This window comes from Gobio gobio (genome assembly GCF_949357685.1).
Source record: "Gobio gobio genome assembly, chromosome: 4".
NCBI lineage: Eukaryota > Metazoa > Chordata > Actinopteri > Cypriniformes > Gobionidae > Gobio > Gobio gobio.
In genome coordinates, this window is record NC_137100.1 from 63,644,282 (window position 1) to 63,660,558 (window position 16,277).

Genomic DNA, 16,277 nt, shown 5'->3' on the forward strand with positions numbered 1-16,277 from the left:
TATGGAGTCGGCCCACCCTTTGCAGCTCTAACAGCTTCAGCTCGTCTGGGAAGGCTTTCCACAAGGTTTATGAGTGTGTTTATGGGGATTCTTCTAGAAGCGCATTAATGAGGTCAGGCACTGATGTTGGACAAGAAGGCCTGGCTCTCAGTCTCCGCTCTAATCTGTTCTATCGGGTTGAGGTCAGGCCAGTCAAGTTCCTCCACATCAAACTCCTCATCCATGTCTTTATGGAGCGACGCTTTGTGCACTGGTACAGTCATGTTGGGACAGGAAGAGGCCGTCCCCAAACTGTATGAAATTGTCCAAAATGTCTTGGTATGCTGAAGCATTAAGAGTTCCTTTCACTGGAACTAAGGGGCCAAGCCCAACCCCTGAAAAACAACCTCACACCATAACCCCCCCTCCACCAAACTTTACACTTGGCACAATGCAGTCCTGGAGGTCTGTAGATATTGACTCTACAGAAAGTTGGCGACTTCTGTGACCCTCAGCATGCGCTGACCCCGCTCTGTGATTTCACTTCATGGCTGAGTTGCTGTTGTTCCCAATTGCGTCCACTTTGTTATAACACCACTAAAAGTTGAGCGTGGAATATTTAGTAGTGAGGAAATTTTGGACTGGCATTCTGCACTTTTCTGCTAGTGAAGGCACACTTCCTCTTCTTCTATGTGTTTGCTGAAATCTCACTTGATTATTGGTCCAGATAGCCTTATTCTTCTGTAAGGTAGTATCTCTTATCTTGTGCGACAATATATTTTGTCAAAGTCCCTTTAAAGGATTAGTTCACTTCAAAATGACAATTTCCTGATATTTTACTCTGCCCATTTCATCCAAGATGTTCATGTCTTTCTTTCTTCAGTCGAAAAGAAATAACGTTTTTTAAGGAAAACATTCCAGGATTTTTCTCCATATAATGGACTTCAATGGCAACCAACGGTTGAAGGTCCAAATCAATGCAGTTTCAAAGGAAGGGCTTCAGAGGCTCTGCACAATCCCAGACCAGGAATAGGGTCTTATTCTAGCGAAGCCATAAAACTAAAATAAAAAAAATAATAATATTCTTTTTAACCTAAATTGCGCATCTTGCGCTGTTCTACAGCTCGCCATGGAAAGTACACGCTAGACGTAGGCAGCGTGTTTTTTGTTTGTTTGTTTTTTTAATGACTGATTGCTTCGCTAGATAAGACCCTATTCCTGGTCTGGGATTGTGCAGAGCCTCTGAAGCCCTTCCTTTGAAACTGCATTGATTTGGACCTTCAACCGTAGGTTGCCATTGAAGTCCATTATATGGAGAAAAATCCTGGAATGTTTTCCTTAAAAAACTTAATTTATTTTTCGACTGAAGAAAGAAAGACACTAACACCTTAGATGAAATGCACTGTAAAATCCAACAGTTGTTCTTACTAAGACTTTTTTAGTAAACTTTACTTAATGTCCAATAATTTGTTGACCTTACTTAAAACAAGTAAGTAATCTGAACTATTTGCATGCTATGCCTTCGTTACTTAGAAAACTCAAGTAAACATTACTTGACTGGTTTGAGTACCATTTTGCCAAAGCAAAAAAACAAGCGGGTGGACGGGCAAAGTGTTTTTGAGGCGGGGCAATTTTTTATAGACTTATCACTCATTTCCTCCACTTCTTCTCACCATAATTGTGATTAGTGTTCCCTTTGGTTGGACACTTGGAACTTCATTCATATTATAGTAATTAACTTCCTATTAATGCAGCAATGCAACAAGAAATTGATTTAAAAACAAGGGAAGTAATATAAATATATATATGTAATATTTGTCCATTAATGATATAGAACATAACTATTTTTCATGTCAAATAATGACCTTTTAACATTTTTTTTGCTAATATTTATGGCATAACCTTTTAATTGAGTTGATATAATCCCTCTATGTTTGTCACAATATCATTTGACCATGCTCGAGTGTGTCACACACACACTTCAACATTCAGCATGCAAAACACAACAATGGTAACAAGGATTTTTTTTTATTTTTTTATTTATTTTTTTATTATTAATACGACCTACTATTTTACTTGCTGTCATTATTGGGGTTATACTGACAAAAGACAAATAGTAAAATAAAGGCAAAAATAGTAAAACGAAGCAATTAATTTATTCATGCCACAATGCACTCTGGGAGTACACTTCCTCAGATCCCAGATAGAATTAAGTTGACAAAACATAAACGGTTTAAGTAAGAACAACTTAATGCAATTAAGTAATGCCTACTTAATTGAATTAAGGCAACAAGTTTGCACAATTTAATTAAGTAAACTGAACTAATCAGTTTTTACAGTGTGGGGGAGAGTAAAATATCAGGGCATTTTGCCAAGTTTATGATTACATTTCATATTTGAAATCACCAATGAAATCTGACAACAACTGTGTCATAAATTTAGTTTCTAAATGCTTGAATCATGAGCAGTTTTCAGCCTGGACAAAGCACATGCGCAATCATAAACGCGTGCCTCATAACGCTGCCTGTTTCTAGAAACCGGAGCTTCTAACGGCTGTAGTAACGCAATGACTTTACTAACCAACGATTAGCTCCTTCATTCAGAAGGCGGGGCTTATTTGCCATATTGGGCGTTGCACTTTCTCCCATTCATAAGTGAACCGTCTTTTGTATATAAAGTCTTTGGTATTGTTGAATTGAGTTGTTTGCTCATAAAGCTCTCTCTCTCTCTCTCTCTCTCTCTCTCTCTCTCTCTCTCTCTCTCTCTCTCTCTCTCTCTCTCTCTCTCTCTCTCTCTCTCTCTCTCTCTCTCTCTCTCTCTCTCTCTCTCTCTCTCTCTCTCTCTCTCTCTCTCTCTCTCTCTCTCTCTCTCTCGCTCTCTCTCTCTCTCCTCTCTCTCTCTCTCTCTCTCTCTCACTGTCTCTCTCTCTCTCTTTCTCTCTCTCTCTCTCTCTCTCTCTCTCTCTCTCTTCTCTCTCTCTCTCTCTCTCTCTCTCTCTCTCTCATATATATAGGGGTGAAGTCAGCTAAAATGGGCCATGTTTTGGTAAATGACTTATAATACCATCAAATATGTTTGAGATCTAATTATATTTTTATAAATTAGCATGGGTCTCTTAAATAGATATACATTTTAAATGTGAAAAAGTATAATTGTTTTAAAATGATGAGAGTTAGAGTATTAGCAGGTACCTTCTCGAGCCACGGCATAACATTCAGGTAAATTGGGCCAATATAAAAAGAGAACAACACAGGTCATTTCGGCTGAAATCATTTTACTTTTAACAGTAAAGTGACACTATTGTCTTTGGTGTGCCACAACAACACCACAAATGTATTTCATTAAACAGAAAGTTGAACGAATATTTCATTAAAAAATGTCTGTGCATTAGTGTCTTTTGTGCGCATGTATGCTTGTCAAATATATTTCAAACATTTTGTTAAAGATTAGAAAAAAAAAATCTGTTTAAAAGTGTGCGTGTGTATACGGCCCATTTTAGCTGAAAACTGTGGCCCGTTTTAGCTTAAAGGATTAGTTCACTTTTAAATAAACTTTTGCTGATAATTTTGTCATCCAAGATGTCCATGTCTTTCTTTCTGCAGTCGAAAAGAAATTAAGATTTTTGATGAAAACTTTTCAGGACTTTTCTCCATATAATGGACTTTAATGGGCTCCAAACGGTTCAATGTCCAAATGACAGTTTCAGTGCAGCTTCAAAGGGCTTTAAACGATACCAGATGATGAATAAGGGTCTAATCTAGCCAAACCATCAGTTTCTGCGAGAAACCCAGCAGTATTTATGCTATTATTTTACCTCCAGATGCCTCATTCTACTAATCCGTGCAAGTGCTAATGAGGCATCTACGTATGCATCTATGACCAGGCTCGTATTTTGACCTCACTTAGCGGAAGTTATGGCTGAGCTCAGAGATGATCACGTGCGTCTGAAAAGAGGTAAAATAATAGCATAAATACTGCTGGGTTTCTCGCAGAAACTGATGGTTTGGCTAGATAAGACCCTTATTCATCATCTGGTGTCGTTTAAAGCCCTTTGAAGCTGCACTGAAACTGTCATTTGGACCTTGAACCGTTTGGAGCCCATTGAAGTCCATTATATGGAGAAAAATCCTGGAAAGTTTTCATCAAAAATCTTAATTTCTTTTCGACTGCAGAAAGAAAGACATGGACATCTTGGATGACATGGGGGAGAGTAAATTATCAGCAAAAGTTTATCTAAAAGTGAACTAATCCTTTAACCAGCCATTTCTACATAAAATTACCCTTTTCACAAAAATCGAAGTTTCTTTTTTAAATTAAACTTTTTTATTTGAAAGAGCATGTCAAAACATTGTTCATAAACCTTTGCTTTGTTGGTAAGCTTACTTATAATTGCTTTAGTACCCTTATTAATGATGGATGAAATGTACTATGTCCGGCTCACTTACCTTATACTATTTCTCTGACAAGCTTCATGTAACACTCACCATAAAAAACTCAGACCAATCAAAGCTATTGTTACATGTCAACAAGTGTTGAAGCAACAATGCAAGATCAGTTAATGTGATTGGCTGTATATATATATATATAAAAAAAATGAAGAGATATGATGCTACAACCTTTTGGCCCATTTTACCTGATGGTCCATTTTAGCTGACTTCACCCTATACATATACCAAGATTTGGAGTGCTCTGGAAAGTTCCAGAAAGTTCTCAACAGTTCTAGAAAGTTTTAGGAAGTTCTACTTACCTGTTATGAGGTTGTTTATTTGAAAAATAGTCATAACCCCAACATACACATGATGCTAATGGAGTCCAGATTGCGTCATCACATTCCTCTCTCTTTCTTCCACTGCATTCCTCTCCTATCCATTAAAACACACACACACACACACACACACACACACACACACACACACACACACACACACACACACACACACACACACACACACACACACACACACACACACACCACACACACACACACACACACACACACACACACACACACACACACAAACACACACACACACACACACACACACACACACACACACACGCTCATTTCATTTGAGCTTTCATGTAAACAAATGTATAGAAATATAAACAGTAAACTGGGGGGATAAAAGGTTGTAGTTGTATGACAAGGTGAACATAGTTCCGTGCTCTGCTTTCAGTCTGTGATTTTCAATTTCATGCTTGCATACTGTTTATTTTGACAGCAATTAATACTTTTATTCAGCAAAGGTGCATTAAATTGATTAAAAGTGACAGTAAAGACATGTATAATGTTACAAAAGATTCAAATAAATGTTGTTCTTTTAAACTTTATTCATCAAAGAATCCTGAAATATGAAGCAGCCGAACCCAACATTGATAATAATCAGAAATGTTTCTCATATTAGAGTGATTTCTGAAGGATCATGTGACACTGAAGACTGGAGTAATGATGCTGAAAATTCAGATTTGATCACAGGAATACATTCAAAATTGAAAAATCATATTTATCAATGCAAGATTACAAAGTATTTGTCTTTCACCATCTACCAAACGTGAAAAGATTCAGGGAATCCAGAGAAGTCTGTGTAGGGCAAGGCAGGATTGAATGTGTTGAATGTGCGTAACCTTTGACCCCTCAAGAGGTGGCATTGCGTGAGAAATGGTCATGCCACATGGGCTCGTTGTCACTTAACACAATCTGCCACTGCATCGAGAAATCTCGAATCTCTGTTACGCAAGGAGAAAGCTTTTCATCAGTTCAATGCAGAGATGCCCGAGCTCATCTCAGATGATCTCAAACACAGTGCTGGAATCAGATGAGTCCACGTTTTAGCTTGTATTGGGGAAAAACAACATTGAGTTGAAATGGACCATCCAGACTTTTATCAGTTACAGGTGCAAAAGCAAACATCGGTCATGGTATTGAGGTGCATCAGTGCAAACAGCACGGGTGACTTGGATATGTGTGAAAGTACCACTGATGTGGAGGAATATTTTGGGATATATTTGGGAATTATGATCAAAAATGATTAAAAAGGTATTTTTAAAACTATTTTTATTTGAAGTCAAAATTATGATTAAATGATAAAAAGTTTAAATTATGACTTAAAAACTCGAAATTATGACATTCTAAGTCAAAATTATGACAAAAATAATAACATACTAAATGGAAATTATGATTTAAAAGTCAAAATTTTGATTTAAAGTCAAAATGATGACTTTTAAAGTCATACTTATATGATAAAAAATATGACATTCTAATTAAAAATTATGACTTAAAAAGTTGATTAAAAAAAGTTCAAATTAATTATGACATACTAAATCGTATGGTTATAGCATAAGTCGAAATTATGACAAAAAGTTGAAATAATGGAAATTATTATTTATAATTATGACTATAAAAAGTCATTATACGATAAAAAAGTTTAAATTATGACATACTAAATGGAAATTATGTTTTAAAAGTCAAAATTTAGATTTAAAGTCAAAATTATGACTTGTGACTAAGTCACAATTTTATGATAAAAAAGTTAAAATGATGACAATGTGTCAGTTATAACGTAAATCTAAATTATGGCAAAAAAATTGAAAATATGACATTCTGTCAAAATTATGACTTAAAAAGTAATTATATGATAAAAAAATTCAAATTAATTATGATATACTAAATCGTATAGTTATAACATAAGTTGAAATTATGACAAAAAATTGAAATAATAGAAATTATGATTTAAAATTATGACTATAAAAAGTCATGAAATTATGACACTAATGATACTAAATCAAAATTACGATTTAACTCAAATTATAGCATAAATCGAAATTATGACATTCTAAGTCAAATTATGACTTAAGTCAGCTTTTTTATGTCATTATTTTAACTTTTTATCTCATAATAATGACTTTTTAAATTATGATTTTGACTTTTAGTATGTGATAATTTTGACTTTTTTAAGTTATAATAAAGCCTTTTATGTCATAATTTCTTAAACTTTTTGTGTCATAATTATGACTTAGTATGTCATAACTTCCACTTTTTATTGTCATTATGATTTACCATGACTTTTCTCTTGTACTATAAAAAAAACTTGATTTACTTAACCTTAAATGTTAATCTGACTTAAAGAAAAAAGTTGAATCTTGTATATCTTATAAAAATAAAGTTGCTTAACTTATTTTCACGAGTTAAAGCAATGTAAAAACATATTTTTAAGGTGTGTGTGTTTGAAATGGGCATGCATGGTTTTTACAGTATTTTTGATCGAATAAATGCAGCCTTCAAAAACATAACTCACTGAGCCCAAACGTCTGAACAGTAGTGTGTACATGTACACACACGCAGTCTCTTTTCTCTGAGTAATGACTTCTGTTGTTCTTGATATGGTTGATTAACTGCTACACATTTTTGAGCTCTTTCAAAGTGCTCGCTGGCCTCTCTGCTGCTTCTCTCACAAGTCTTCTTGTTTGTTTACAGTCAGTCTCGTCTGTCCTTCCAGATAAATGAGCCAAATGTGCTCAGTGGATCAACAGGGTTCATACGGAAAACTGGTTAGTGTTAGGAATATCAGACATATGCATTTCTTTAAAAAAGAAGTCAATAATAGCGTTAAAGGTTAAACTGCTTTATTTGGCCTCAAGCAGTGGGGCATTATCATGATGTTTAGAATCCAAAACAGATGACAGTTTGTATGAAATAGCAATATAAAAAACCCCTTTCTCTCTTCCCTTTTCAGTTTCCAGTGAAATAAGTGTGCTAGACTCTCACAGCTTAACATGATGTAGCCTGGGATATGTGGAAGCTGAAAGAAGCGCTAATAAAACAAAACAACATTACGTTTATTGGATGCTCTGAAAAATGTGGCCCTTGTCTCAAATCCTTACTCTTGCCCATTTTTCCTGCTTCTAACACATCAACTCTGAGGACAAAATGTTCACTTGCTGTCTAATATATCCCACCCACTAACAGGTGATGAAGAGATCATCAGTGTTATTCACTTCACCTGTCATAATGTTTTTCCTGCTTGGTGTATATTAAATACACAGACCTCTTTTTTTAGATAAATTAGGGCAACATCATATTTAGGTAAATCATAAAAGTTTTTAGATTTTGTAATCTCATAATGTTTTCTTATGTGGCAGGAATGGACTTCCATATAAACATAACATTTTATAACAATTTATCATCTGCAAGCACCCCAAAACAATGCAAACCAGTTTCATAACTTTCACAGAATAACTTTCAGTTCTGTGTGTTATTTTGGTCCAGGAAAACAAGACGATAGAAAAGTCCAGTGGACATTAATAATTCAGGAAGATGGAAAACCCCTCACAGCCTCAGGGGCCTTTGGTTTGCCCTTTCCAGGTCAGACGTGGAATATTTGTTCAATGCCCAGGTCACGTGACCATTTTTTTTTTGGTTTGTTTTTTAACAATTCAAACAAGGAAGCAATCACACTATTGCCACATCTCAAATATTCACCAGCAGGGTGTGTGTGAACTTCCACTTGTTACACCACGTGTCAATGCTGGTGGAAATACACACATTCCAATGCCAATAAAACAATCTAGTTATAGTTGTAGATCACCATTACAAAGGACATTTTTACGATTTCAAAACTTAAAAAGACGTAAATGTTTCAAACGGAGGCACCACACAAGCCAGTATCAGAAACAAAGGAAACAAGAAAACTGCAGTTGCACTTCTTAAAGGTAGGGTAGGTAGGATTTGGTTAAAAAACTTTTTTTCCAAATTTGTTTAAACTTTCTTTATATATCAATACATAATTAAAACGTAAGTACTCAGAAAAAGAAAGTATAAAAATTGAGTGTCTGTAGACCTCTCACGACTGTTTTAAAGACAGCTCATTATTTCCATTCACTCCACCTTCTCCCTTCTGGGCTCTTTCCAAAGCCACGCCCCCAAAACACATGAACACGCCCACCGCGATCAGATGAAAGACGCATTATTAACCTGAGGCGAGCAGAGAACAAGTGCATGTAGTGACATCATGTCAGAATCACATGTAATAAAAAATCTAACTTTATCATTATGAATATAAACAAATAAGATGTCTACTCACTCTCAAGCTAGAATAACGATACTGGTAAAGTTTAAAATACACACACAACACAGTCTACGACACACACAGATACAAAATAAAAGCATCAGCAAACATTGGTAGAGAATATAAAAACAAACCGCGGAAATAAACGTGCAGGTAAAGTTCCCGGTGAACATGGTAAAAGAGTTTAGACAGAGGGTAGCAGCTAAAGCTAACTTAGTTCTAAAAAAAGTTCCTGGATGCGGTGTACTAGCTTTTACACATGCATTATGTTATCTAAAGTTACATTTTGCGAAATTCAACACGACAGCGATCAACTTGAGCTAAGCATATTGAGTATTTATCATCTCTAATGGTTCACTAAGTGTATAACATTGTAACTTTATGCTAAGTAATGTTATGCTCGCTATATTAGGCAGCTACGTGTGCTAGTGAGACATGCTTCATGAAAACATAAACCAAAAAAATGTATAATCAAAATCAAAGATTACCTGTCCAGCAGAAATACAGCCTCTTGAACTCAAATCAAACGGGTGCGCCAGGGTTGCCAGGTTTTCACAACAAAATCCGCCCAATTGCTATTCAAAACTAGCCCAAAACAAATCGTGTTTCTCCGGTAAAAATCGCATTTGGGGGGTAAAATATGTGCCTTTTTGGTGGGGCTGCCTGCTAAAATTCGAAAGTCCTGGGGCAAAATATCTCATAATTGGGGTCGCTTCAACCCGCGGACATGAAAAACAGCCGCGGCAACAGTTTTTGAAGTAGCCCGACTTGGCAACACTGGGGCGCATGTGGGCAGATCCTGGAGCAAAAGCGGTGGTTGCCATGGTAACGAGAGAGAGTGACAGGCGCCCAAGCCAATCACTTGTTTCGGCCCGAACGAAAATAATGAGCGGTGTTTATTGCAGATTAAAAAGTCTAGAGTCACTCGATTTTTATACTCTCTTTTTCAGAGTACTTACATTTTAATTATGTATTGACATATAAAGAAAGTTTAAACAAATTTGGACAAAAGTGTTTTAGATCATTCTTACCCTACCCTACCTTTAACATCCAAACGAAGGAAAGTATTGTGGTGTGATTACAGCATGTGGCCAGTAGCATATGATGGTGAAGCGCATGTAGTTCAGTCAAAACCAGTTGAGACAAGGCAGGGTCCAAAGCTGCATGAGACACAAGTAAATGTTTCACTAAAATTAAGCAACAACAAAAATCTAATGTATAATAACGCACTGAGGAGCCGTGCCGATGCACAACCCACGTAAAGATGATAATTCTGCCAGTAACTGCAATTGCATGTTTCAAACAGTGATGGCGACAAAGAGGTAAAATTTACGACTGCAGCTTTAATACAGTAAGGAATCTGACAGCATCACAAACCGTCCGTAAGTAAACAATTTGATAAAAGCAGACGTGGACAAAATACACAACTCCATTACTTGGGTGAAAGTAAAATTACTGCTGGTCAAATATTAGCCTACTCCATTAGTGAAAGTTGTAAAAAACGATTTCTACTTAAGTAAAAGTACATAAGTATTTGTTTGTAAAAGTACTTAAGTATCAAAAGTAAATTTCCTTTTTTAGGTCAATGCATTATTTTATCATTGTTGTATGAATGCACTCTATGCCATCATGGTGGTTTAAGCCAGTCAGTGATGCTCCATCCAACATGCATACAACCACCTTAAACTCATTTAAATACTTGTATAAAAGTTACAAAGCTCTTTACAAAGCTGCTGTCACTTTAAGGCAGAATGCACAAATCCTATTCACTGATACACATCCGATAATCTCCCAACTGTTTACTCTTCTCTTTCTCCCAGACGTTTACATTTTTGAACATTTTATGAGACATATCATGTGTATGCCAACTAAACTAATCTTTAATCTTTTCAGAAAACTGAAACACACTTTCTAAGTATGGCCATGGGTGCACACACTGCACAGAGGAACCGTCTTCTTCCATTTTGCTATAAACTGATCAGTGTTCAAAACATGTTGGGAAACTTCACATGACCCTACAAGAGGGATTACTGATAGGCTGTCTGCAAAAAATGAAAATGAGATGAAAAACTTTTAAAGAAGAAAAAAATCATCCATTATACATCAACGCAACAATACACTTTCAACACTTTTCCACGGAAGGCGATCGGCTGGAGCTTTACTTTATAAAGTTTAAATATGGATAATTTTCTTACACAAACGCATCGATTTGCTTCAGAAGGCCTTTATTAACACACCAGAGCCGCGTGGAGCACGTTGTTTGACGGACAGATGCATTTATTATGGACTTCAAAAACCGAGCAACTATTACTGCCATTATAAAGCTTGGAAGAGCCAGGACTTTTTTAATATAACTCCGAATTTATTCGTCTAAAAGAAGGTCATACACACCTAGGATGACTTAAGGGTGAGTAAATCATAGGCTAATTTTCATTTTTGGGTGAACTATCCCTTTAAGTACTTTTAAAAACAAATACTTCTGTACTTTTACTTAAGTAAAAATCAGTTTTTAGAACTTTCACTTGTAACGGAGTAATATTTGACAAGTAGTATTTTTACTTTTACTCAAGTAATAATTGTGTACTTTGTCCAACTCTGCGGTTTACTGACGAGCCTTAAAGGAGCCGCGCTTCAAAACGGGTCATTTCCAGAGGCGGACAGTAGTGGAGTATTTTTACTTTCTACTCAAGTAGCCTACATTTTTTTAAGTATATGTACTTTATCAGTGTTCTTCTTAGAAAAACTTTTACTTCACTACATTCCAAAGCACAATGTCGTACTTTTTACTGCACTACATTTCATAAATAAAAGGTTTTTTTTTTTACCTTTAATACTTTATTACATTAAAAAGTAGTACTTTCTTACTTGTACTCAAGTAAAACTTTGAATTATTTTTACTTGAGTAAAAGTATACAGTACTACATTTTTAATGTAATTAAGTAGTAAATGATATTCAATATGAAACGTAATGCAGTAAAAAGTATGACATTATACTTTGGATATGTTGTGAAGTAAAAATGTTCCAAAGAAAAACACTGATAAAGTACATATACTTGAAAAAAGTACTTAAGCAGAGTAAAAATACTCCACTACTGTCCGCCTCTGGTCATTTCAGACTGCGTCCGAAATCGCATTCTCTCTTATAGGCACTTATTTTGAACAAGTGACCACTTGAAAAGCATGGTATATAGAATGAATGTGTGTAGTATGAATGTAATTCGGGTCCCTTGTCAAAAAATCCTATTGGAATTTCAGTGTATCCTGTACAGTGTTGGGGAAAGTTACTTCGAAAAGTAATACATTACAATATTGCATTACTCCCTTAAAAAGTAACTAATTGAGTTACTTAGTTACTTGTTTAAGAAAAGTAATGTTACGTTACTTTTTCGTTACTTTTTCACACCTGGGCTGGGCTTGTTTTTGTTTATAACAAAAAAGTTATATTTTTGTGCAACGGTAAAGACCTCTTCTTACCAAAATTTAAATAATAAGCCCCAGGCTGAGGTAAAAATGCAAATTGACGCATGAACAGTAGAGGGCGCAGCTCTGGATAATGCTAGAAGAGGATGCAGGAGAAAAAAGTTTTACCAATAAAAACAAAAAATCTAATAATTTATCATCATCAAAGGTCAGCAGCAAGACATTGGTAAATTACATATAAAGGTAGATTATGCATAAAAATAGTTGTTTTATTTAACATTTAATTATTGGAGGTTTGCATAGTACTCTGATTTTGACTGATTTTATATTAATGTGAAAAAGTAACTTGCATTACTTTTTTGCAAAAGTAACTCAGATATTTTGTTGTAAATTTGAAAAGTAATGCGCTACTTTACTAGTTACTTGGAAAAAGTAATATTATTACGTAACTCAAGTTACTTGTAATGCGTTACCCCCAACACTGATTCCTGTAGGATCTTACTGGATTCTTAGAATCTTATTGGACATTGTGTTTTTATTTAATTGAATTTCACTTTGTCCTGTGATATTTTTTTATTACTTTTTATTATAATAAATAAATTATTAATCAATGAATTACTAGAGTAGAGACCCCCATTAAAATCCTGTAGAAATTATCCTACAGGATATTTTGTCTTAGACAATTCCCACAGAATCCTATATAGGAATGTTCCAAAATATGATAGAAATTCTAAATGGGGTTTCTTATTGGAATCCTTTAGGATTTTTTGACAAGGGATGTATTATATTCACCAGTTGTCATTATCATGTGACCTACCTGCGTCAGTTGTGTCGCACAGATTCACAGATCCTCTCCCGTGGCTTCATGGGGTAGAAAAGTGTCCATTGCATGCACACTTCAGACTCTTGCCGGAAGTAGGTCATCTATAGGTACTTTTTGACTATTCTATGAGTATTGTGAATACAGACACTTTTGTCACCTACTGTAGGGAAGTGCAATTTCTGATGCAGCCAGAGGGTCAGAAAGAGGGTTGAAAATAATTGTCACATATTTATTTATTTATTTGTGTGTGTGTGTACAAAACACTTTTTTAACATTATAAGTGAACCTCAAGGAACATATTAAAATTTAAAAATTAACCCCTTTAAAGTTACACACTGAACATTGTTGGGAGGAAGGAATCACTTTAAAGGGATAGTTCACCCAAAAACGAAAATGTGAAGTTTTTCTGCTTACCCCTGAGGCATCCAAGATGTAAGTGTCTTCGTTTCTTCAGTAGAACACAAATTAAGATTTTTAACTCCAACCGTTGTGTGTCACTCATATAATGCTTGTCAATGGAGTCTAATTCTATTAGAGTAAAAAAAAACATGGACAGACAACATTGATGTCTTAAGACACGAAACGATCGGTTTCTGAGAGAAACAGAACGGTATTTATGCAATTAATTTCACCTCATATCAGACGAACGCTTCAGCTCTCCAGACCGACATCACTTCCTGTAGGTGAGGTCAAAATTCCGGCCGGGTCATAGATATGTATACGTAGATTCCTCATTCGAGCGATCCACGCAGGCACTAATGAGGTATCTATGTATATATCTATGACCCGGACGGAATTTTGACCTCACCTACAGGAAGTGATGGCGGTCTGGAGAGCTGAAGCGTTCGTCTGATATGAGGTGAAATTAATTGCAGAAGCCGTTCTCTGAAACCGATCGTTTTTTCGTGTCTTAAGACCTCAATGTGTCGTCACGAGCCACAGGGTTTAATTTGAAGTTGTCTGTCCATGTTTTTTTTACTCTAATAGAATTAGACTCCATTGACAAGCATTATATGAGTGACACACAACGGTTGGAGTTAAAAATCTTCATTTGTGTTCTACTGAAGAAACGAAGACACCTACATCTTGGATGCCTTAGGGGTAAGCAGAAAAACTTCACATTTTCGTTTTTGGGTGAACTATCCCTTTAATATTTTCACAATTTTCACTCTAAATGCAATATTATACTTGAAGTAGACGGGCCACATTTTCTTATTGTTTTTTCATGTGAGGAATTTGCCTTTCAGGCCTTCCACAAGAACTTTATAGTTGACGGATATTGTTGGTACAAAAATATTCTCTGTAAACCAGAAAACACAACAATCTTAGATCAAACTTAATCCACATTGCAAAGTCTGCATGCCATTGCACAGGCCAACAAATATACTGAACCAGATGGCATCTGCAAACAAGTGATGCTAGAGCCTTGCAAGTGATTTATGAACCATTTTTGCATTGATTTTAATAATCTGGTCATGTATGAAGTCAGTTCACACAGGTGTATAACTTAAAGGTCTGTTTTGCTTGAGAAGTGTGCGATTTCTCCTTGAAATTGGCATGGTGGAAATATCACGCTAGTCTTTTCTATTGTGATCTATATGGAGTGAATTGCTTTTCAAACAAGAACAAATGTAGGGTGGAGCTTGATTTAGTCAGTGGGGAATTGATTGGTTGGTTGAGGATTGCTATTGGTTGATTTCATGTGATTGACAGGTTACCCCGCCCTCGTCATCAGAAAAAAGAAGAGATGACGCTGAAAGAGGGAGGGGAAGTTATGAGGGCACATTCATTTAAGATAAATCATTTATAATAAATACTGAAATATACCATAACTTTAAAACAAATGCTATTAGGCTTAAAGGGTTAGTTCACCCAAAAATGAAAATTCTGTCATTAATTCCTCACCCTCATGTCGTTCGACACCCGTAAGACCTCCGTTCATCTTCAGAACACAAATGAAGATATTTTAGTGTAAAGCTGATGCTGAGAAAGGCTTCAGATAGGCCTCCATTGGCATTCAGAACATTTACATTCCCAAGACCCATAAAAGGCACTAAAAACATTGTTACAAAGTCCATCTCACCACAGTGGCTCTACAATAATTTTACGATGCGACGACAATAGTTTTTGTGCGCAAAAAAAAATCAAAATAACACCTTTATCCAGCTTGTTCTTGTCTTCCGTGTGTGCCTCCACGACGCATGCGCAAGAATATGACGCAGATCCGGCGTTCGGACACATGACCCAGAAGCGATTTGTTTTCAAGCAGAGGAAGACGCGCGTATCTAAGCTGTTGAATTCTACATTGATCGTGCTTTAGGTCTCGGCGTAGTTCTCAAAATGGGGCTAAAGTGTGCAATTCATGGATTCCTGAACGCCGGATCTGCGTCATATTCTCGCGCATGCGTCGTGGAGGCACACACGGAAGACAAGAAGAGGTTGAATAAAGTCATTATTTTGATTTTTTTTTGCGCACAAAAACTATTGTCGTCGCATCGTAAAATTATTGTAGAGTCACTGTGGTGAGATGCACTTTGTAACGACGTTTTAAGTGCCTTTTATGGGTCTTGGGAGTGTAAATGTACTGAATGCCAATGGAGGCCTATCTGAAGCCTTTCTCAGCATCAGCTTTACACTAAAATATCTTCATTTGTGTTCTGAATATGAACGGAGGTCTTACGGGTGTCGAACGACATAAGGGTGAGTAATTAATGACAGAATTTTCATTTTTGGGTGAACTAACCCTTTAATTTTGTGTACTCCAATGCAATGACATTCATTTTAAGTGTGTTTTAAGTACACAAACATTTTGTGGAGTCACTGTACTTCAATCTACATGTGCAAAAACAAAGAATTCTTCTGCCATCTTCTGGTTGTTTATTGCATAACATCACAAACACTTCCTTATAAAGAACAGAACTTATCAAGTCACATATAATACTGAAACGCTCTACAAAATGTGAATGAAATAACAGGAAATATTTCATTTC